Source organism: Corvus kubaryi, unplaced genomic scaffold (genome assembly GCF_017639235.1).
Source record: "Corvus kubaryi isolate FWS band 111438036 unplaced genomic scaffold, C.kubaryi_AGA036_p1.0 37396, whole genome shotgun sequence".
In the NCBI taxonomy this organism is placed as follows: domain Eukaryota; kingdom Metazoa; phylum Chordata; class Aves; order Passeriformes; family Corvidae; genus Corvus; species Corvus kubaryi.
Genome location: NW_024581135.1, coordinates 6,690,396 through 6,714,511, shown reverse-complemented (window position 1 = coordinate 6,714,511; position 24,116 = coordinate 6,690,396). Strand labels below are relative to the sequence as shown.

The 24,116-nt window shown below is 39.6% G+C and overlaps 1 protein-coding gene across 9 annotated transcripts in view; it reads right to left on the bottom strand.

Moving 5' to 3' along the window:
- NCKAP5 (NCK associated protein 5) overlaps positions 1 to 24,116 on the bottom strand; it is a 380,196-nt gene that overhangs the window by 337,785 nt on the left and 18,295 nt on the right. For 3 of the 9 annotated variants that reach the window (XM_042040730.1, XM_042040731.1, XM_042040729.1), the window contains exon 1: positions 15,619 to 15,899. The exons of 1 other annotated variant lie outside the window; for it this stretch is intronic. The gene's annotated coding sequence lies outside the window, so the exon portion shown is untranslated. Of the gene's footprint in view, positions 1 to 15,618; positions 15,905 to 16,461; positions 16,666 to 24,116 lie in introns of those variants that run through there. 5 more of the 9 variants (XM_042040726.1, XR_006018146.1, XM_042040727.1 and 2 more) reach the window with 5 other exon arrangements.

Below are 24,116 nucleotides of genomic sequence, written 5' to 3'. Positions count from 1 at the left end.
TAAATTTAACAGTTATGACACATGACAAAAGTGACAGCTCTGCAAACCAGCATCGTTTTGTTTAAATTCAGGGCAGATACAATGCAGCCTCCCCACTCTTGGTTTTGCACAGCTTAATGCTGCCAGAGGTAAAACACCCGTGGGGCAGCAAGGAATTCCCTCTCAGCAGCCAGCTTGTCTTTCCCAGGTGTTAACAAGAGGAGAGGATTTGTGATTTGTGGAAATCTAACTGTTGGGTAACCAAACGAGGCCAGAGTTATACAGTGATCACCTTTAAATGTGTTTTCTACTCTGTTAGCCCTGCTTCCTTGATGGCTAGATTTTAGACTGAGAGGAAACAACCAGAACTGGTATTATCCCTCAGCAAAGAGAGGAGGAGGAAAATGATATCACGGGCATAGGTCAGGAAGCAGCAATGAGAAAGTAAAGGTTGGCATCAATGGAAATGTTAGTTAGAATGAACAGGTGACCTAAAGGTGAAATATTTTATATCTCATTATCAATCTGTGGAGTGATTCAGTTTCCTAGGAACCTAATTGAATTGAATTGAATCTGTCATTTTGCAGCTGGGTTTCTTTTGCCAGCTCTGGTGTTAACACCAATGTGCATACACTGGCTTTTGTTGTGGTCTTTGCAGCGAAAGTACAATAAGTACAGTTCATCGGGGCCTCTCAGAGCTGGAAGGAAAAAAAGATTCCAGAATTAAGGAGTTGATGTTTGCATAACAGACCAATGTTCAGCTCTAGAAAATCACTACATTTATCTTGCTAGGCATAGGCCACTCAAAAAATACTAGGTTTGTACAAAGCAATTTGATTATTTCCCTTGGTTTTTTGGTGGGGTTGGGTTTTTTCTTCCCCTAAAGGCAGAGTATTCAAACCATTCTGCCTAGTCATTACAAGGCAGCTGTGAACACGGTTTCATTTCCACATCCTTATCTCTCCCCATTGTGGTATGTAGCTTGGTCATGATTTTAAGTGACAAAGTAGAAAAATAGTCCCTAAATTCTCCTTTGAGTTGGTATTTCAAAATTCAATACTTGGGAAATAGAAAACTGCAGCAACATCAGCACTTCTGCAACCTGACAGCTAAATTCTTTTTGTTCTGCCCCAGTGTATTTCACAGCATTGCCATGGGCAGGCCCTGCCTAATGCCAAATACTCCCAGGTATTTGCTGAGGCTGGTCAGCAGTTCATTAGCACTAATGTACATGTCATGCACTCACACCCACTGGATTAGGTTGCTATTTAGATTAGCAAGCTGCATTTTTGCAGAGAGGGAAGGAGAATGTGCCATGTGCCAGCATTAATGAGTTAATTAAATTAGAAAAATTCCAGCGCAGGAAGCTAAAATCAGTAGAATATTATGGGAATTAAAAGACAGCAAACACAGCACTGCTGTACCATTCTGCCTACATACCTAGATATTGACTGGCTTTGGAAAGTTATATTGAAAAATGTCAAGTCATTCTGAAATATCTGAGTAGAATAATATTCTTTTCTAGTTCTCTTTTTTGTTGTTCTTGTTTTCCTGTGGAATAATTCATTTTGATACACCCCAAATTTCTTACAGTCTCTAAAGCTGTTACAAAGTTTATTGGAACTGTATAGGCAGTGCCAAGAGGCAACTGTGCCCTGCAAGTTATTTTGTGACCTAAAACACTCCCTAAACCAGTGGTCCTCTAGTTCTGATTGAAAATTGTCCAGTGGTCATAGATTCAATGGTTTGGGTTGAAATAGACCTTAAAGATCATCTTGTTCCGACCCTCACATCACGGGTAGGGATGCCACCCCACTATCCTGGGTTGCTCCAAGCCCCATCCAACCTGGCCTTGAGCACTGTCAGGGATAAGGCATCCACAAGTTATCTGGACAACCTGTGCCTCACCACCCTCTGAGTAAAGAATTTCTCACACCTAACCCAAATCTCTCTTCTTTTAGTTAAAAATCATTCCCCCTTGTCCTACCACTGCTCATCAGGCACCAGGCCACGGTAAAGTAGACCCCCAAAGAAGTGCGGGAAGGGCCAGAGGTGGATAAGGAACCGTCTCATCTTTTACCCTGCCTTGGCAGAGTTTGGACTAGATGGTCTCCAGAGGTCCCTTCCAACCCTAACTATTCCATGATTCTTTGCTTTTTAAGACTTTATTTAGGTACAATAACACTAACACACAGCAGTCTACAGAGAGACTGAGGGCTGACTTGCTTGAGAGCCAGATGCTGTGGATCTCTCCTGCCCTTACCCTGTCCCTCAGAAGGGAATCAGTAGAGAACATGGGATGGTCTCATGCAATTTCTGACTGGTGATCACTCACCAGCAAAGAACAGACTCTTAGAATGTTCTAGAAACACAACTTTCAAAAGAAAGTATGCCAGCTCTAAATTTCACCCTGTTTCAGCCACAGTTTTCAAAGCATATTTATGCTTTCTTCATGCAAGATAATCTTCCAATTATTCAGCAAACTAAACAACCAGTAAAGCTTTCTATAGCACTGCTCCTAGGATTTAAACAAGTTAATATTAAGGGCTTAAATCCAGTAAACCTATCAGTGTGCTCAAAATAATACCAGGAATTTCAATACATCAGAAAATAAAGAATATGGCATTAAAGATGTTATTACTACGACAGCTGTCAAGATGAATTGCATGAGAAGCATTTAAAAGATTTATATCTCAGTATCTCACCAGGTTAATTAAATGGATGCATGCATTCATTTAAGAGGATAAGGTGGGTTGCAGTGACATAAAATGAGAGGGCACAAGATTATATTCTTTCAGCATTAACAAGAACAGGTTGAACCAATATCATTTCCGTATTCTGTAATAAGCATGATTCATCCATTGCCATTTTCAGCTCTCATTTTCTTTTTGGCAGGAAAAAAAAAAAGAGACTATGAACATAGACTAACATAATCAAAGCTTTAACCTTTTCAGTGTTTTCTATTTGGATTGGCTGTCCATTTTTATCATAGGATTTCAGGGCCATGCCTCAAGGGGGAGAGGAATCGCCAGTAAATTACACCAAAGAATGTCGGAAAGGTCAAAGGATTACCCTCCCCTGTTTGCTTTTATGGGACATATGAAGCATTCATATCATGCAATAAAATTATCGAGACAAAAATGATGAAAGACAAGCAGGCAGAAGGCAGGAGTCTGTAGTCAGGACAGCCAAGGAAGAAAAAGGATATATTACAGTGTTATCATCAATAAAAAACAGATTATGACAATGGTGTTTCTGTATCCTTAGCTTCTGCACTGAAATCAAATCCTTCAGAGCAGTGTAAGACCTGTAACCAAGAAAGAGATATCCAGGCATGACTGAGACTATTTAGGCTGAAGGAAACATTAGACCCAAAGCTCCCCTTTCTTGGCTCAGTTTCTAACCACCTATTATTATATATTACTTATTACCAAATACTACTATAAATTATGTGAAATAGGTAATTATGTGGTAAACATGCATTCCTTTAGTCACTGAGCCTCTTTCAGCAGTGCAAGGCTGTTAACCTGCAAAAGGCATGCTCTGAGCACAGCAGCAGCTGCCTCTGGGGGTTTCAACACACATTTGTTTCCCTCGGGAGTCACAGCTGAGCTTAGTCAGAAATAGTCAGTTCCAGGCACCTACAGAAGCTGAACTCCAGGACTTGAGGAAATTTCACTGTTACTGCTCACAGACCTAAAAGGTTATGTGGAGATTTTGAGGTTCAAAAGCAAATGCGCCATTTATATCCCAATAAAGACTCCTCTGGCATCAAGTAGATGCAACCTCTGTAATCTAGTACATCATTAATAGGGCTAGTTGTTTCTCATGGTAAAATGGCTGGCTGGCAGCAGAGACCCAACAAGGATCTCATCAAACACTGAATTACAAATCTTCTTCAGAGGCAGTGGCATCCAGTTCAGCTAATATGTTACAATAGTCAGGAAAATAAATGCAATTAAATCCAGCATCTGAATCAGTTTGATAGACAACTAACTGGAGGAAAGAATTTACAACACATAGTCAAGTTCTCTAAGTTTTGCTCAGTTTGATTTGTGTTTTCTTCTCATTTTTCTTTCATTGACATAAGCCAAGGCACTGCTCAAAGTCCAAGAACTGCAGACCTAAGACCTGTAAGCAGGGTCTCTGTTGCAAACAGTGGTGGATTGTCAATTCAGTTTTTGAAACTAGAACTAAGAGCTTGTGAAATGTGCCTAAAGATCCCTCCCTCTCCAAGACAAATGCATTTCAGTCAGCAGCTCTTTTGTCTGCCCATCTGTTGTAATCATAATCCAGAGGGACCACTAAAAATCATTGGTTCATTGTGGGCTCTCCACCCCTTCCACCTGCACTGCTAAAAGAGATGATGATGTCTGCAATGGTCACAGTATCCTAAATAAACGTGACTCTGTTTAGTCCTCCTTACCAGCAGAGATTAAAGGAATGAAAGATCATTTATTTACTGTGGTATTCCAGCTCAGTGGATATGAGGAATTATTAAACCATCTTGACATAGTGTTCAGTCATCTGGTTTTACTCCACAGAGCACTGGGTAACACTTCAAAATGTTCACATGGCTCAAAGAAAAACTCCCAATAGAAAGTACTGTAAAAATGTTTCCTTAGTTACTAGCAACACGTTCAACATCCAGTTCTGTGCATCCTTAGATAACCAAAGCTATTTGCATCAGAGGGAATATGTCAGTGTCTAGGCTGCAGAACTTGTTTCTAATGAATCTGGGGCTTTGTTGGTTGTAACACAGTGTCTCACATTTCACCTTGCTATACAGATGCTCCCAGTGGGCCAGGGGCTGTCCTTACATTACAGGCAATAACCTCATGATGAAGGTATTAGTTCAATAGCAGCCCAGAAAAGAAGCTGAATCAAGCTCATAATCCCTTTCTGTCCTTTGAAAAATAAGGGAAGATAAGGTACAGTGAAATACATGCCCTAGGAAGTGGGGAGCTGAGAAAGGGCTCCACTCCTCTATTTGCATAATGTGAAAATAACTCCTCCCCCCACCATGACTGGAGTCCACCCCGGGGGAAGAACAAGAGCAGAAAGACAGCACTGATCTCTTCCAGCCAAACCAGAACTGAGCCCCTGGTTTGAAGGGAAAGACTAGCAGGGAATGAAGCAAGAACATCCTCAGTCAGCTGAGCAGCTCCAGGTGCTTCCCACACAAAACACTGTGCCTATTTTTATCAGAAAAAAATTCTTCATGTATTTCTTATCTTTCTGTGCAAATGCCTTCAGAGTTGTGTAAATCCGGGCAGTTAGGACAGCTATAACTACAGCGACAGGTCCTTGGACTGCTATGGACTGACACACAAGAGATGTGGTACCAGAGCAGAATTTGGAGGTGCCAGAACTAATTTAGCTCCTGTAAGGATGGGCACTGAAATCCTTCAGCTGGTTCCCCACCTTTTCAGGCTTTACAGAAGTTAGAAGAATTCTACTCTCATTTCAGCTGGCCTAACATCATCTAAGGATGACCCAAAAGAATTCAGCTCCAACTTTCATGCACACTTCAGCAGTGTACTTCATGGTCACAGCAGAAGGGTGGCAGGGTACAACTCAGCTCTACCACCTGCAGTTTTTTTGTAGGATGTATTCCCTATACATTGATGAGAATACATAAAGAAAAACTCTAGGGAGATATCCCAGCCAATAAAAGTTCACTTTATTCTTACACAGCAGAGCATGCAGGACTGTGGGATATCAAGACCATAAAATTGAAAGAAATTGATACACATTGATTAAACTTCATCTTCAGCTTATGGCCAAGAAAACTATCATGGAAACATTAAAAGTGAATGATGTTCTCTCTTCACACGTATTTTCTTAATGGTGACAGAACACTGCACAGTGTTGGCATACCAAACAGCCCTCCACCTCTTAGCTCTGCAATTCTAGAACAATCTCATCTCAATCACCAAATTCAGTTCTGGGCCAAAAGGACAGAGACAAACTTTATGGAATTCAGACAATTGCAGCAAAAATGATTAAAGTATTGGCTTGGTGAGGAATGATTAAACAGTCCCTTCACCACAGTTTTAAACAATGACAAACAGACTAAAATGGGAAGGAATGATCATCCACAAAAGTTTGAGGGACATATCCTAACACTAGAGACAGAAAGAAATTGATTAGGTTTATTGACAGTAGGCTGAAAAGAAATAAAGAGGAGGAAACGATGCTGAGTATCTGAAGCAATTACCTAAAGTGAAATCCAGTGCAGAGAATCAAAGGAACGCTTGTCATATGAAAAAATAAGGCAGGATGAAGTACAATAACAAACACTGGAAGTGAGGATGCTGCCAGAAATGAGATGTCCAACAACCCTGACGAGGAAGAAAAGAGCCTGCTCTGCCTTTCTTCTCAGTATCTCTGTACTTTGCTGTGGTTCATCCACACTGGAGATAATTAAAGGCTTTTGCTTTTGGAAAAAGTGTTATTCCATCCTTCCTCCCCATGCCATCAGCTGCTGGCAGTGCTTATTCCAGTTCCTCAGTGTGAAGACTGCCTGTCACACACTGATTTCTAATTTCTCCATCTGCCAGAAATGTAATAAAGACATAATTTTTTTTTTAAATTAATGAATTTCCTACTTAAAAGGTTCATAGTTCTTCTATGTTTTATGTCATTCTCTCATTCTTTAACTCATCTGTGCTCAGTTCTACCAACTGAAATGTCAGTGAACATATAAACTGCCATCACAGATGATAATCTTACACTCTGGGATTATGGATACAGTACTACCCAGAAAATACTACAAAGAAAGGAGCTATACTCTTAGAATTTCTTAATCTCTCTCTCAAGCATCTGTCCATTTTGAATGCAAAGTAAGAACAGTTCAACTACAAAAGAAAAAAAAAACAACAACAACCAAACCAAAACTACTGACAATTCACAAGTCAGTTATTCACTAAATTCTGAAAGATGTCTTTGCTTGTAGTAGGAACAGTTGGGTTGGTACAGAATTTTCCATCCACTTTTTTCTATAGAATTCGTGTAAAATCTCAAAGTAGATAATTTTTACCTAGATTATTTCCTGGATGTAATGCTATGCAGATTTAGATAAAGCCTTTAAGAGTATAGTTTATGCACCTCCAGACTTGGAGTAATCAAAGTTATTCAATATTCCTCTTAAGCTCAAAAACTAAGCTGGGAAATAAAAAGTATTATTAATATGGAAGGGAAAAGTGTTAATACACTTGCATGTTCTAAATGATCCACTGAATTTGAAAGTGCATTTTGAGACCAAATATAATCTTTAAAAGTTTTTTTTTTTTTCCCCCTACATAAGGTTTATTAATTCAGGGTAGATTGGGGAAAAACAATTTGAGCATAAGCAAGGAAAAAAAAAAACAAACCTTGGTTCATTTCAGGTAAATCCTAAACGTTTGCCCATATTTTGAACTGGAGATTTAGGTTGATTCTCTGACTTCTCCTGTCTCAGTTTCCCCACTACACTGTGAAGGTAGTAATATATTAAGTGTCATTTACTGAGTAAATCCTCTTTGTCAAAGACTTTAATAGTGAAACTTTCTATTAGTGCTGCTTCTCTGTGTCATTACTCTTCTCTATCTACCAGATGTGCACATCACTATAAACTCAAACAGGGGAATAATCCCCTCTCCAAACTCCGTGCTGTGCAGTGGAAGACACTCAGTTTTCATTCACCTCTTTGCTGTTCTGTCAAAATTAATTTGATGCGAGAAATTCAACTAGAACTGAATTAAAGCCAACAAAGAAAAGATTCTGCCACCAAAAGATTCTGCCATCTGTCTGCTGTGAGACAGATATCCTCTACTCCCTCCACAGATTTAAACCCATCTTCCCTGCAGGGGAAACTAGGAAGCATTAAAGCAACATTCAAAAAAAGGAAAGTTAGAGCAAGCCCCTTTTTGTCTTTAGTAGTGGGGGAATTAAGTGGGTTACTGCCATCTTCAGTGCTGTTCACCTTTGATTCTCCTTGTTGGCTCACAGTAACATTACCTGCAACTACTGAAGAGCAGAAAAACTCTGAACGGGACTACAGGAAAGGGAAGATAAAAGAAAAGAAGAAGCCAGGTGGGGTCTTCATGGGACTTCTTGCCTAAGGGTGTGCCCTAAACACACAAAAAGGTTTCACATCCTTCCTCTCTTCTTGGATGAGGATCGTGCACGTTAAATCTCCACCTCTGCTTTGCCTCACACATGGCTGTGCCACCCCATCTGAGCTGAGTATGGTAGGAGCCAGGGGGATCTACCGTCCCCTGGTTAAGTGAGAGATCTCAGCAGGGGTCTCAGTTATGCTTCCCATAGTTATAAACTCTTGGACTCTGCATCCAAGCTCAGAATACTCTGTAACACATAGGATCCAAACCTGGAATTCAGGTAGAGAGGAATAAGTAAAACAGGTAAAGCATAACTTGTTTTCACACAGACAACAGCCAGTGGGTAAAAGTGAGACTTCAGTGCTATACTGGGGAGACAGGACCCACCAGTAAGATTGGTTCCCTGCCAGGAGCGAGGAAAACCCTGCCTAGGGTTTGTGGTGCGTGCCTGCCTGTGCAGTGCCATGCTGCCCATGGCTGTGTACCTTACAAATCATTCTGTTCCCAGGACTGCACCCAAAACTATCATCTAGGTGATAAATTCTTTTCAATGTCTTATTAAAGCTTTTTCTTGCAACAGGAGAATTTTCTGGTAATCAAAAAGAAAAGCAAGTCACTTGACTAAAAATAAATTGGTAAATATAAATGACAGAACTGGTTTGCCATGAACATCTGGATGCATTCCCAATCAATAACACCAAGACAGAACTGCAGCTTAAGGAAAGGAATTTAGTAGTTTTAGGAAAGCACATGATTAAATCCTAGACAAGTCTACAGATTCTCAAGCAGAGAGACAAGAAGAATGGCCAACCTGAGGCTTTGTACCATGTGCTGCTGTTGCCAGTCATTTGGAGCTCTCTTTCATTTATTGGTGTAGCCTCAAAATAAGATGAAGATCTTGGTCTCAAAAGTTAGAGCTAACAACCAGTGACATAACAAAGAGCTGTTTACTAAACTGTTACACCAGGTTTCACTTTAATGTTTTCCTTGATACCAGATGATGTTAAAAATCCTTAATGACTTAGCTAAACTTTTAGTAATTTCTGAGTGTTTCTCATATGTAACTACAAAGAGAACCTAGGCCTTTTACCTCCAGCATAATATGGGGATTAGATAGGTCTGATTATTGATAATTGGGATTTTAGCCTTTCACTTCTGGATCAGTATTTAAAACTCAGATGAGGTTGATATTAAATAAAAGTGATTTCCATCAGCTGGCTGCTCAGTGACCTCTAAGAAATATTACAAGTTGGTAGTGGACAGGTGTCTATATGATTAAAATACACTTCGCAAGCACAGTTGGCACCCTGGAATTTACTTATTATGAATCTATAATCTGCTCCCCCCAGTTCATAAATGCAAAGTATTCAGGAGCACTGAGATGTCATTTAAAAACAAGGAGGATACAATGTTCTTTGCTAATCTCACAAACAAAGTACCTCTGTTTCTACAGCAGTTTTGAGTCCCTGGACATATGCTTTGGGCACTGCAAAGATTATCTTTCAGGCTATTAAAATTCATTAATTAAATGTTAGATATCAACATTAGAAACCAAATTAAAATCTAGAGCACTGTAGGTACTCTCTCAAAATCTCACAGCGAGCACCATGGTGTTCACTGTAAAGAGAATATAAATACAGACAGCACCAACAAAGTATCACACAAGGTGTCTCCCATATGCATGAATCTACATTAATTGAATGAATATTCCCAGACATACACATAGAACTCAAGTGGTTTTGGTAGCAAAAAAATGGTAAAGAGTTTTTGACAGGAGAAGGTGAGCCCAATCTCAAAATGAGGTGGTTCTCTGACCAAGAATCAAGGCAACAGCTTTGTGTTTGAGCAGGATTTGGGGGATGGGCAGGGAAAACTCCACAATATTTTATGGCTTTTGAATAACCAAGCCCAAAAATCAAGCCTCAAGCTTTTAATCTGTTTCTCTTTAACTCATTCAGAGGTTTTGTCAGAGAACACGTGAGAAAATATTCTCCATTAACTTTTCTTTCTTGTTATATCAATCCTGAACAAAGCGAGGCAGAGCCCTTCAGCTTAGGCCTTATGGCAGATGCAGCTTCATAAAACTGTGAGACTTTCCAGGCCTGTCATGGAAGTTTTTGTGGACTTGTCAATTACTCACATCTGTGTCAATGAAAGAGTAGGAAAACCTCATACAGAATCCAAACAGGGAAAGACACTTTGGTAGAATCAATCCCCAGCAGTTTAAATACACGTGCAAGATGTTTCACCTCTCTGAAAAGGAACATTGTTTGGTCTGGCCCTGTTCAAGATGCTATAAGATTTATAAGAACATAAAAGAACAGTTGCTAAGCTTGGCACTGTTGTGCTGTAGGGGAAGGACTATGGATCCATCCAAGAACAGAGCCCTCACCTCAATGTGGGAACAAAACACAGACAAGATTAATTAGCTCAAGAACAGAGTAACCTTAATTTTGTGAAAAAGTGAGAGATATGAACCACAAGAAAAAAAAAAACCACAACATTTTCTAATGGTCCTAACCAAGAAAGTCCTACTAGAAATTTCCTCCTACTAGGAATTTTCTTTTTAAACTGATTTTCTCAGCCACTAATTTCCTCTGGAAGTGGCAACTGAAATATGGGGACAAAACTACTGCTAAGCAACCCTCAGCACTTAACCCTTCAGTCTCCAATTTAAATTCATTAAAAGGAATCTGCATTTTACATATATTTTAGATGGAATGGTTAAAATGAAGAGGAAGAACAGGACTGTGTGCAATCAAAGCAAGTACCCATGCACCCATTTTTATCACTTTCCTGTCACACTGTCCAGCAGAACAGCTATAACCTGCTCAAACGGAACCACAAACACAAAAAGTTAAAAACTGAGGATAGCACTGTTAACAAATTGCAGATGCATGAGACTTGTCCAGAAAGACCTCACAAGTCAGCAATGAGAGGAAGAGAGCAAATCATGCAGAAACTATTTAATCAATGAGTAAAGACAATTATAACATCTGTTAATCTTTTGTGTAGGTTATAATTAGATGCTGCGGAGGAGTAGCCTTTAAGGGGGAGGCAGGGAATCCTTTAACATCTGCTAGAAGGGCAAACACTGTGCAATAAATGACTTTAAATGCAATCAGCAAAATGAGGGCTGAGCAGAGTTCACAAAAGGCCTGTATAAAAGATTGAGGATAACAAAATATTTTGCCAAAGGTCAACTCCTGCAGCACTAGAGGTTGAATAATGAGTTCTAGTTTATAGGCCACATCAAAAACAAACGTGATTTTACCTCTGAAAAACAATTCTTTTCTCATTTGTGTCATTATAGCAAAAACACATGCTGCTGCTGTATATCACGTCAGCTTAATGACTTATTAGCGCTCTATCTATCAACCTTGAACAATTTAGAGCAAACAGGTAGGCGTGATGTATTTTAAAGGCCAGAATTCGGTCTGATTAGACTGACACAGAACTGCGTCACACTGTGAAAGTGATGTGATTCTGACTTTAAATAATTAATCATTCAATAGCTTCTAAAAGATCTAATTATTTACTCATTTTGCTGTTGAAAACAACCATATGCTTTAAGCTGTTCCTCACTGAAAATGTGAGTCCAAGAGGGAGGTATTTTATCCAGTTTAACATGGCCCTCTACTGGCAAAATAACCCCCCAAAATCTTATCATTATGTACCATTTTGTCAGATCATTTCAGAGCAGCAGAAAAGATCCTACATTTTACAGCAGTTACACCAAATCTTAAAAGATAGAGTAGATCAGAGCTTTAGGAATTTGCATAAATTAAGTCATCACTTAATCTCTCTAGAATTCCCTTGAGGAGAGCACTACTTCCTTTCACCCACCAGATGCAGCTCTGGCCATCAACAGAGCTCTGAAGAAACAAGCCAAGTGCTCATATCTAGAGGAGTAAGTCATTTTAGAAGCAAATGCAATCCTTCTACTTGTGTCAAGTTGTGCTGTATTCCTCAAGGAGTGCCACTTGATTCCCCACAGGATTGATGCACACATGTGATTTCAGTTTGCACAATTAGGTAATACTTAGTATAGGCGAAACAAGCATAATACAGCCCAGCTGCCAAAAGGATACTGTTTGAAATACAAATGCTAACTACCACCAAGAGCAACTTCACTGCAAAAGAATTCCTGCCTCCTTCTTTCCTCCACCATTGCTGAAAATCCACAGTGGCAATTCAATATAGCTTCAATCAAAGCGAAGCGGACAACGCAATTCGCCTGTGTTGTTGCATGTGGTAATTAACTCTTCCTATTTGTATTATGTCTGAGCAACAAAGTAACAAAAGGATACCGTAAAATATTGAGTTTAACAATTTAGATAACAATGAATTATAAAAATCAATTAGCACTCTCAAAGAAAATAACTTGTGACATGCATCAGAATCTGTCCAGACCTATTGTGTGCACACACTATCCAAGGCTGGTTTGGCTCTGGAAAACAAATAGTGTTGTCCTGTGGAAAGCTTATCAAACATTCAGTTTAACAGTGGCATTTGTTCTTGCTGTGTGTCAATATTAATAGACCATATTTCAGCAACATAATTTTTATCCACTGCTTTATAATCCAACCCGCTTTTCAGGGTCTGCATCACTCATAGCCCATAGACAATGTTACAGCCCGTTTCCAGAAGCCATTGCCTCTGTACAAACCACGTTTATCTGATCCACCTGAATGCTAAGCAATGGGCACATAAAAGATTTCCCAGTGTTTTTCATATAATAGCTATCTAACTTTTCATCCTGAAAACATCATGACTAATTTATGTAACCATCAGGGAAAACCTAATATAATTCAGGTTCCTGCATGCTACACGAGCAGTATCAGTAGACAGTACAGAACAGAGCATTACAAGTGTTAATGGCTCGTGTTCTATTTACATTGTACATTTATTCTGGTTTAGTAATAAAACTGCATATTACATGCTTTAACTTTTGAAGGTATTTTGGCAGCTCTGGCATGAATTTTTCTTCAGCATAACTGCAGTCCTGCCAGGAGCTGAACACGTGCAAAGCCACACACGAGCTCAGAGCACCCTGCTGCATTTGGCCCTGGCTGCACCACGCCAAGCTCCTCAGCCAGCTGAGCTTCCCTTTGGCACCTTTGTTCTGTGTGTCTTTTATCCCAACCCCAGTCCCACTTGTCAGACGATGACAGGCTGGGGGCTGCTCTTATTCTGTCTCTTTTCAGATGGCAAGAAAGCCCAAGGAATTGACATTCTCTTGGCAATTGTCCCTTTTTATGCCATCCCAGAATATTATCAGATTATATGCTGTATCCTTGGGCAGATTTTTCAGGAAAAATCCAACCAGGGGATCCCTTGGCTGAAAATGAGCTCAATCTATATCCTAATTTGCTACATTGGTAGATAAGAAAGAAAATGTAAATGTGAGAAGGAAAATGAAAATTGGATGCCTACAGGCTCATCAGGTTTTGAGAGTCTGCTTTGGCTTTTAAGGTGATTATCTGAAGATTAGTTCATGACTGAAGTGGAACTGTACCCTCCTGCTTTACATTTACTGGGACAGGATTTCCACTTGTGTAAATCTAAGTCTCTAAACACTTATACAAAATTCACGTACAAGAACAATACCATAGGAGCCCATTAAGTTTTCTTTAAAAGCAGTAAAATTCATGTTTTTCAGATGAAAATTTGCACTTAAAATTAATTTAAGTAAGAAAGATAAGTAGAACCTGAGTAGGGTTTTTTATTCTCACTTTGTTCTAATTATTTTGAAGATTTCAAAGGCATTTATTTGCCAATATCTGAAAATTTGCAAGTGTAAATTATCAGTTCACAAAAATAGATCATCTTTATTGGCCACAAGGTCACAGAGGGAAGGAAATACTGGCTCACAGGAGTCAGTGATAGAGATCAAACCACCTTAAACCCATTCCATCTCCCCAAAGGAAAGCCTCTATCACAACTCTCAGCTCTTCACTCCTGCATTTGGTGGAAGTTTCTGAGCGACAAAAAACATCTTTTAAAGACCATATAAACTTTTTTTAACATTATTTCTGAAAAATGAGGATGAACACCTGAGGAATAAAAATATGCTCTTATTCACACACCCATTTGAAACACCAAAAGCCTTTGCCATTCCCATGGCATTAATGCAGAGCTAAATTTAGGTTGGTTCCCCCCACACCCCAGGAGAATATGCTTCAATTGCAAAGACAGAACAACAGCTCCTGAATTGCACAGTATCTTGACATGCCAAGCCACATTACAGCATGAAAAGAGAAGAGCTGGACAGTTTTCATCTGTTGTAGAAACAGGGTCACTTGAGAGGGGCATCTGTAGTTGTAGCCACTCAGACCTTAACAAAAAGCCCCAAAAATCTGTTGCTGGGTGGGACTGAGAAGCCTTGTAAACAAAGTCAGCAGCAAGCAAAGCAAACCAAAATCAATAGTGCTGATAATTCAGGAGGAATCCTCCAATTCCTATCTGATTGATTTGCACTGTCTTACCCTCATACATTTGCCAATCATACTTTTCTGATTTCAAGCCTCAGAAATGTGCTTTGTCTTCACAAAGACAGCTCATTAGGCAGAGGTAAACAGTAATAAAAGTTCCTCATGCACAGTACTGTGATTAGGTTACGTCCTAGAAAAGCCACTACAACTGAAATTGCAGTAATTTAGCATGGGCTTCTGGTGAAAGACTGAAATGAGAAGCAAGAGACCTGGGGTTTGTTACCAGCTTTTGAAGTGGGTAAGCTAAATTTTAATAAACCGCATCTACGGACCAGTTTACTCCTCTATAAAACACAAATAATTCCATGCCAATCACAGCTACTTGTCCTGAAAATTAGTTAATCTCTGATCAGAAATACAGTTGTGTCCCACAGACAGCAGAGAAACAGTTTTTTCACAGCAGCTACCAGAGTGCTCTGATATTTCAAGATGTGATGGATTTCTAACTTAAACACTCAAAACAAAAATTACAGTTTCTCATATAATTGACAATTCATTCTGTCCAAAAGGCATCAGATTTCCAAGCACTGTATGATTCTCTCTTTTAAACTTATGCACCTCCAGAACTTGAACAGGGGCTGAAAGTGAAAAATAGTCAAGCTTTGCTTGAAATAAACACCTGCATAAGAAGCAAAATAATTTTTAAAGAAAACTGTACTAAAAACTACAAGGAATTTATATTAAAAATTCAACATAATCTTCAATATTCAAATGAACATAATTAAATTATAAAAGAACAATCTTCAGACAGCCCAGGTTTTGTTCAGTTAATGACAGCACTCAGGAGATTTGAAGAATCTTAAAGTTTCATCACTTAAATTAAGAGAGAGCCACTTCAGTGTAATCTCATACAAACAAAAGCCAGAATAAAGTTTTCATTTGTCCTGAACCACAGTCAGATGCATGGCTGTAATTACTCCCAACAACTACATACTTGCCGCTCTTTTAATTAATACAAAACTACAAATAACAATGCTGACACACTCCTAGAGAAAATAAGCTTTACAGAGATGATAAAAACACCAAAACAGCAAAAGCCTTACTTGCTGCAGTTCAGTCAAAACATGCCAGCCCTGGAGAATTCAGAACCGTAAGAAGTCTTTGCAGTCCAGAAATTCTCTTGAGTTTATCCAGTGTTTATTTACCAAGCTTTAAAAAGTCTGTGGTTAGAAGAACAGAGTTAGCTTTCTACACCCTCCACAGCACCAAAGTCCTTCAGAAACAGCAGACATGAAGTTTGCTGATAGTTGGGTTTGCTGCTGCTATGTAGTTGCTCAGTACTTGTAAATACAAGCTCTGTGGACAAAGTCCCAAATGACATCACAGGCAGCTGCTTATTGTTGAGTCTTTATTAACCGACTGTCAAAAAAGAAAAGCGAGGAGGAAAGAAAAGCCCAAACTATCTTCCCTGCAGCACAATTTGCATCTTAGTAGGAGTTGCAGTGCTACACACATAAATACTTCTGTTTACTCAACTGATGTTTTTCTAGAATGAATAAACAGTGTTTGCAGGGAAAGCAGAAAAGTAAGAAAAACTTAAACAGGGAGAAAGAAAGAAAAAAAATGCCAGTGGTGCCTTTTTCACAATTTATCACTGAATTCTTCTAATTCTTTTGTTTCTTTAACAATAGGGGTGCAAACCTGCCTAGATTTTAAAGCACAGAGAAGAAGACATCAGTAAGTTGAACTGAAAGTTTCACCGCATTCTGAATTTGAAAATTTACAGAATTACAATCTATAATCTTTGCAAGGTTTAAGACAGCTCAACTTCAGTATCAATGTGTTTTGAAGAAAACCATCTTACTTTCTGAAGATGAAAATACAAGAAAGCAAGAAACAGCATCAAACATTGTTATTCACAAAGTGCTAATGGCATAAATACTGACCTTTCCTTCTCAGAGGGGAGGTCCAAGACTAAGTAGCACTGGGGAGCTGAAACACACACTCGACTCCCACCAAGGCACGGGGTACTCCCTGGAGAACTAGTCCAGCTCCTAATCTGAGCCTCTGTCACAGAGTTCCTGCTGAAAGAGAAGGGCTGGGACTCTATGCCTTGATTTCCTCAGAAGTTAGTCCTTTCAAGTCAGAACTTCAAACACTGAAAGAGCACCACCAAGGCTTGTGACACACTGAGCTCTCTTATCTGTGCACGTTTCCACACGAAGAGGTTCAATATTGGAAACACCTGGCCACTCACATCTAAACACCCTAAACTGTTCCACGAACAACAAAACATGTGAAACTTGAGCTCAGGGATGAGCTGAAGCCAAGTTTGCACTGCTTTTTTAATTGCTACACATAAAAGCCTCAACCTAAATTCTGCCTGTATTTACAGAGAGAAAACCAATCTTGGGTCAGATACTCAGCTGCTGTAAATCAAGCTAGATGCAATTACACACCTGAACAAGAGCAGTCAGCTGCAAGCTGAAATCCTGCTTTTAGCCTGAAAGAGTGCCATTAAAAACATTTGTGTGACCCTAATAACAGAGTGCCTGATTTTCTTGGTGCTTGCCCTGAGTAGCAGCAATACCCTGCTGACACAGTGGTGCTGGGTTCATTGCAACTGCTCATGTAGCCAATTGCTACCTCTGCTGCTTGCTGCCTCTAAAATATGAGTTTGTGCTTTTGATGGAGATCTGTTGTAAATCCCCTACATTTATTCCTGTAGCTGATCAGCCTGTAGCACACAAGAAACACCACAATGTGTAAATATGGGTTATATTTACCTCCCTGCCTCAAACACATAGGGTTGTGCTCCTCTTCCATTGCACTAAGCAAGGTTTTATATCTTGCTCATTAAGAGTTTGCCAGTCTGATCCAGGAAGTCTTCAAATACTTTGAGGATGAAGTGGGTTATGGGAATAGTAAGTACTAACACATAATATTGAATTAGATGAATTTCAAACTATAGAGCTTTAGTTCCAGGTTCACAAGTGCCATTTAAGCAAACATGAACAATACCCTGTGCTTGGATAAACAGCTCCATAAGGCTTCAGCTTTTTCTATCAGAAATAAACCCATAAAATGAGCAAAAGAGTTAAATTTTGCTTAAACCTGTTGCTGATTTACAGTGTGCTTCCTCAGATCAAGAACAAGATTCATTTTTTCACCTGCCATTACAAGTATTTATAAAAATGCAAAACACAGGTTACATTGAAGCTCTATTGATGAGAAAACTGGCTTGCTCCAAGACACATGTAGAAGAAAGAAGAGAGTATAGAGTCATAAAAGAAGGAAACCACTAGTTTAATTGAAAAAGTTTAATGAAATTAAAGAGGATGAGCCTTAAGGAAAATCGTAACCAGTTCCCAGGAAGAATTTGTATTATTTAGCAAAATTTAGCACTTACTAAATTTCCTAGGATATGTTAATGCATTTCCAGGCTAAGTACACCTGGGTGAGCAGGACCAGGACAGCACACACACTTCTCACATCACTCTGGTCAGGCAGCACTGCAGAGGCACTGAGTTGTCTGAAAGCTATTTTTCTTAGTTTTTCAGAAGTGGTGGTTATTGTGAAAATAAATGCGCAACAAAACAAGTTCTGAGATTTGTGGGTTTAACCAGCGAGTTCCCAAGAGGAGAATTGCCATGAGGGTGGACAAACAGATTCTGCATTCTTCAAATTACAGCACTTATTAAGGGAGTGGCCATTAGCTCACTCTGTCAGTGCACTTATCCATCTAATTTCTATTCTAAGTCATCATAAGATATAGCTGCTGGCTGTGCAGATACAACTTATTTTTGGCAGGAATGCCATGGCTTCTGCTAGAACAAAATTAACAGCAGAATTCAGACACTGACTAGCTGCAGGTTGAGTGAAAAGATAAAGAAGGCAAAGTCATGAGCTACAGTCATTGCTCCTGGCCTGAAGTGCAGTAGGCTGAACTGATTCTTGTACCTGAGGAAATAATTCAGCTTTGTACTGCCTCATTTTTGATGAGCAGACAGGTAAGATGAGACATAACAAATTGATCGAAGTACACACAGATATTAGGAAAGCTTGTCAATTAACTTCTTGCAGTATGGCCAGGATCTCTCAAAGACCCCATGTCTCACACTAACACAAAATCCATACTATTTCAGGTTCACTGTCCACATTTGACTTTACTTTTTTACTAATTTAGAGCGTTTCTCCTCACTGAAGAAGCCAAAATAAGGACATCTCGGGAAATGCAATAGTTGGCTGGGATTGAGTCACCTAAACTGCATCTTTACTGAAGTATGCAGGAATCCCTGCACTTGTGATGTGTTTGTTCACTTCTCACCAGCTCAGGAGCAGAAAACAGCTTGGACCCAGGGGTCTCAAGATTTTGTCTCATTACAGACCCCTAAAGCTGCAGCAGAGGTGATCAGCCCCACAGCCTGAAGAGTTAAAAGGCAGGTGGGAAGAGCTAAGAGCATTTTCCCCAAGGGATGTCTCACTGTGCTGACAGTCCTGTGTGGTTCAGTACAGCTTCAGCCAGACAGCCCATGTAAAAGCCTTGTTTTACTCTCTAACTACTGCTGGGGCAAGCACAGGCTGAAGAGCAGTTTAGTCTAGGGCGAAACTGCAGGACGTTAAAATCCCAACAGATTTTAATAGAATATAAAATCCTGAACTGTTACATTTTTATCCCATGGTAAATATCAGATCACTAGAGTACAAATTAAAAAAAAAATAAAGTTAAACAAATTGTAGACTGGAGAATTTGCTCTCCTTGGAGTTGCACATGGTTGGAAATGTTGAGCTGGTTCTAAAATATCATGGAAATTTCTCCAGGGTACTGAAGAGCAAAATGTTGTTTGAAAATTACTATTATGCTCACTTTTGCCAACACAGTTAAGTATGTCTTACAAAACATATACCTACAAGGATGTGAGGTGTCACAAGTTAACACAGTAAACACTTTCCTGGGGTAACTGGCCAAGAAAATAAATAACTGACAAGTTGAAATAAGTGGAGAGAATAAAAGGAAGGTGTGAGGGCAGTGTATGAATCTCCTCAGATACTCACTGTCAAAAACTGGCCTTCAGCTGAAGCAGTTTGATCAGGCTGGTGAGCTTTTGATCACAAAGATAATTTGATTTTTAACCTTGCTAGGTGATTTTTCAAAGCTTTTTACCTCCCCTGCATGTCAAGAATATGGAAAAGGTCCTTAGCAAAGGCAGGTTTTACTGCTGGAACAAACAATAGCTCTCTCTTCTGTCATATTTATGAATTTAAACTTCAGAGAAAGCAACAAATAACATATAACAAAAATAACTGTGTTCACATTGGCCATTCTGCTACGTGCAGGGCTGGGGATACCATCAGTCTGGTTTGTCCTTTCCAATTGTGTTCTCCATGCCTGGCACTGCTATGTTGCTCTCTCCAAGAGCTCCCAGACAGCTTCTGTAAAACCTATGTGCTCCTCAGTACCTGTCACTCCAACAGCTTAAAAGATATTATATTCTACTTCCTGGAAGAGCACCTCTATATGGAAATATTTGCTTGAACTCACATCCCACACAATGGGAAATCCTGTCCTTAAGTGTCAGGATGAAGCCTTGACACTCGATTCTGACACATGGGAAAAAGAAAGTCTAAAATGAAATGTTTAATCTAGCCTTTTCAGATGAGCTGAGAGCTAAAATGAGCATATACGGTTGTTCCTGCCATAGCAGTGATTTGCAATCAATTTCTAAATCTTTTTCAGTTCCATAATTTTTGCTTCAGTAGAATTCTATGAAAAGCATTCATCGGAGAAAATTGATGGGATGTCTTTAAAGGACATTGCCTTTCACTACAAATTGCCTCATTGTAAAATATGATATTAAGCAAATCATAAAAGTTTGCTTTGAGTGTTTGCCACTTGAAACTGGAAGAAGTAGGCAGAAGCTGGATTTTTGAATTACAGGGGAGCTCAGAAATATTGTAAATATGATTACAAAATATAAGTACGTAGGACTGGCTCTCCTCTGTTCCATAGTTTAAGTCATTATTCCTTCTTTGCCTTTCCTGTTGTTTCTGGAATCAAACAATTGATTCACCTACCAATGACCTTATCCAGAATTAATTGAAATCAATGGCATTAGTGGATTCTGGAGCAGGTCCTAAACCAATCTGTGTTCAAGGGCTTTTGTATGTCCGTAATCACACGAGTAAGCTTCTGAAAATTTAGATTCCAGTGGATCCAATCATTAAATCAGTTCTGCAGTGTTTAACTTCACATATGGACAGGGGTCCCCTGCTGGATACAGAAAGTGGTCTCTATTATGAGGAGAAGGTTATTGCCATAATCTATTTCTGATGAAATACAGGTGTCAGTGATCCAGCAGGGCTGGTACCTAATGGGAAGGCTGACTAATTTGCACTCTCCTGCTGCCTCTTCGGACATGTCGCTGTGTGTCAGCAAGCAGAGGTATCGGCTTGTGAAACACACATTCCTCTGATGCAAGCATCTGGCTTCTTGGCAGCCAAGTCGTGACAGGTTCTGCAGCAGCTGGGATGGCCCCACACTCTTTCAGATGGTTAAATAGTCTTGTTTTTCAGCCTAGCTGTTTGTTTTCCTGCTGCACTCCTGGATGGAAGCCCATTCACCCTTTTAATCAATGAACTGGCCGTTGGATTGGAGTAATCAGCCGCATTTTTGTGCATGTCAGAGCAGAGATTTTTGCCCAGAGATTGCCAGCCCTACAGCCCTGAGCTCTTGACTCCATGCTTAACCTTGTCCTGCTTCATCCTGACACCTAACACCTCAAAGGAAAGACTGTCTTCCCAAACTGAGAGTAAGCACTAGAACAGCATTCTTCATCCCTCAGTCATAGGATTTCCTGGATTTCATAGCTCCCTCTTTGTTACAGGAGATGGCATTCAGATCAAATAAGGAATACAATTTATTTATTTCAGATGGCTTTATAAACTGTCCTCCCATGTGCACACACCAGATGGAGATAAGAATCTGGCTGGAAGCTCTAGCCTTACACTGTGTGTCACAGAGGTAACAGCACATCAGATTATTGAGAGAAAAAATTCTTCAGAGAAGATTCCATAAATCTGAAATAAATTTTATCTAAATTGCCTTTAAACATATTATGCAAATCCACAACATAACGAGCAGTTCCGAGTAATTCCCTCGAATAAATGAACACATGGCACTACTAACACCAAATGTGATAACGCAGTATTAAAAAGGAGTTCTCACAGGGATACCTCAAAAATGAAAAGCTGTCATCTACCTCTCAGCCATTCATAAACCACCTCCACCTTTTCACTCTAAATGATAATCTGTCTCTACTTTTTTCCTATGTAGTGCTGCTTGTGGAGGGAAAATAAGTAATGAACTGATTTGGACAGGCTACATTTTCCCTTGGCAGGGTTTTTTACTCTTTGCTCTTGTGCTTGCCATATGAAGCTCTTTTCGTGGGGTGCAGCTACTGCTATTTCTACACTCACCAGAGAGAAAATACACGAAAAGGTCAATTCCTGCCCCTGTCACAGAGAGAGGAGTGAACAAATCTTCCCTGCCATCTCTCTTCATGTGTTCCATTGATGGCTTGTTGAGGACCTAGTAACAAGCCGATCTGTCCTATCCCTCACTGTTTGCCAAACATGCACACACACATGCACATAAAGATGCTGTTAATCAGTTCTACTGGCCAAAATGAGGCCTGTGGAAACAAGACATCAGTGTCACCATGGGTTCCAACCGCACTAGGCCACGTGTATCCAGAGTGATATGGCAGTCAGCACCATCCTGTCCCAAAGTAAGAAAACAAGAGTCGCAAACCAGTGTGAGATATGTTACTATAATTTAAAGTTCTCTTTGGGTCTTTCCATTCCATCTTCAAAGCAGGGCAGGTAAGAATTGCTTCCAGCAGATGACTTAGTGAATGAGAGCTGTACCAACATGCCTGGTTTTAATACCATATAATTCCATACTATGACACACAATATAAATTGATAAAAACCCTCTCATTTTAATGAATGACTGTTGTCAAGAAGAGGCTATCTGAAATGCATTGCCAGTATTCTGGTCTCTTAGCATCTGTAAAATCTGCAGAAAGTTGATCCATGTCACAGGTAAAATATTCAAGGATTAAGCAGTTTGCTTAAAGCCCAAGAAAAGACACCAACAGATTAAAGTCTAGGAATTACTGCTCCCAGCACTGTCAGTGGAGCCCTGGACAATACCATGAAGTCTTACTCAAAAGTAACTCAGTGCAAGTCCTCAGGCCTCTCAGCTCTCCTCTTGAAAAAATCCTGGGTTGTTGTAGAAAGCAGTTATAAACACACTAGGATTTCAACCACATGCTGCAATTACTTTAAATCTGTGAAATACAACGACTCGTAACAGCTACCAGGACATTTCCCAGGAGAAGAGACCAAAGTGTATCTGTAAAAAGGATGACGGAAAAGCACAAAATTATTTTTGTGAGGAGAAAGGTTTCCTAGTCTTCCTGCAAGAAAAATAAAGCCTCCATCCTATTCCTCTGGATAGAACAGGACAGGTATATCAAACAAAAGCTGTTCTGGTTTACCACACTGCCTTCTCCATACAATGCTGAAGATTTTACTGCGTGCTATAAAGAGAGGAAAAACTCATCTTGTAGTCATATAAACACATTGAACAACACAGAATAAGTATCAATTACTTTTGCAAGTTTCAGTGATAGCCTCAAACCCTGAGGATAATTTCAAATGGTACGATAAAGACTTCAGTTAGATTAAAACATCAAAAGCAAACTAGCATTCAAAACCAAACATTTCTGTCGCTGCTGTGGAAGTTACAATAAATTTTCCGAACTGGCAGATTTCCCTCCTAGCTGTTCAGCTGTTCCTTTCCCACAGGTAAAATAAGTCAATCTGTTTGAGAAGACAATTTGCCACCCAGCTTACTTAATGCCACACATTAAAATTAAATGACTGACTAATTTTGTTGTCAAAGAGCTGTTTTAATGGGAATCCATGATTAAAAGAAATAACTGCAATAAGGAAATAAAATCAGATGATGCTGACTTCCATATGAATTAGAATGAAATAAAATAACTGTCCAACTTTTTGCCTCTTTTTTCATGGAACTTTTCTCAAATCCTTCAACAGGTCCCTGCATATATGTCATTCCCTGTTTACTTTAATCCCATGATCCAAATTTGGCTCAGTGAAGTTAGTATAAACACAAACATGACTAACAGAAAACAGTAAATCTGTGATAAATTTTTGCTCATCTGGAATTAGACATGATAAATTCTTGTAGCATACTATCAAGACAATGGAGCTGCATTTTCCATTTCCCTTGTGCCAACATATGTGGCTATGGAAAGTGCGTGGTGGTGCTGGTGCTGGGTGTATTCATACAGCACTGTGCAATGCCTTGAAGAGATATTTGAAGCAGCTTTAAATGTTACTTTGGTTCTGGAAAGCAACTTGGCCACGTTAGTTCCCTGCCTGGAGCCCAGCACAGGAAATACGCTTGGCAGAGGCCTAAGGGAGCATTACAGTCCTGCCCCAGCCCAGCCAGCAGGTTCAGAGCCAGCTCAGTGTCTCCACATGACACTGCCCTACAACCACAGAAGTATTA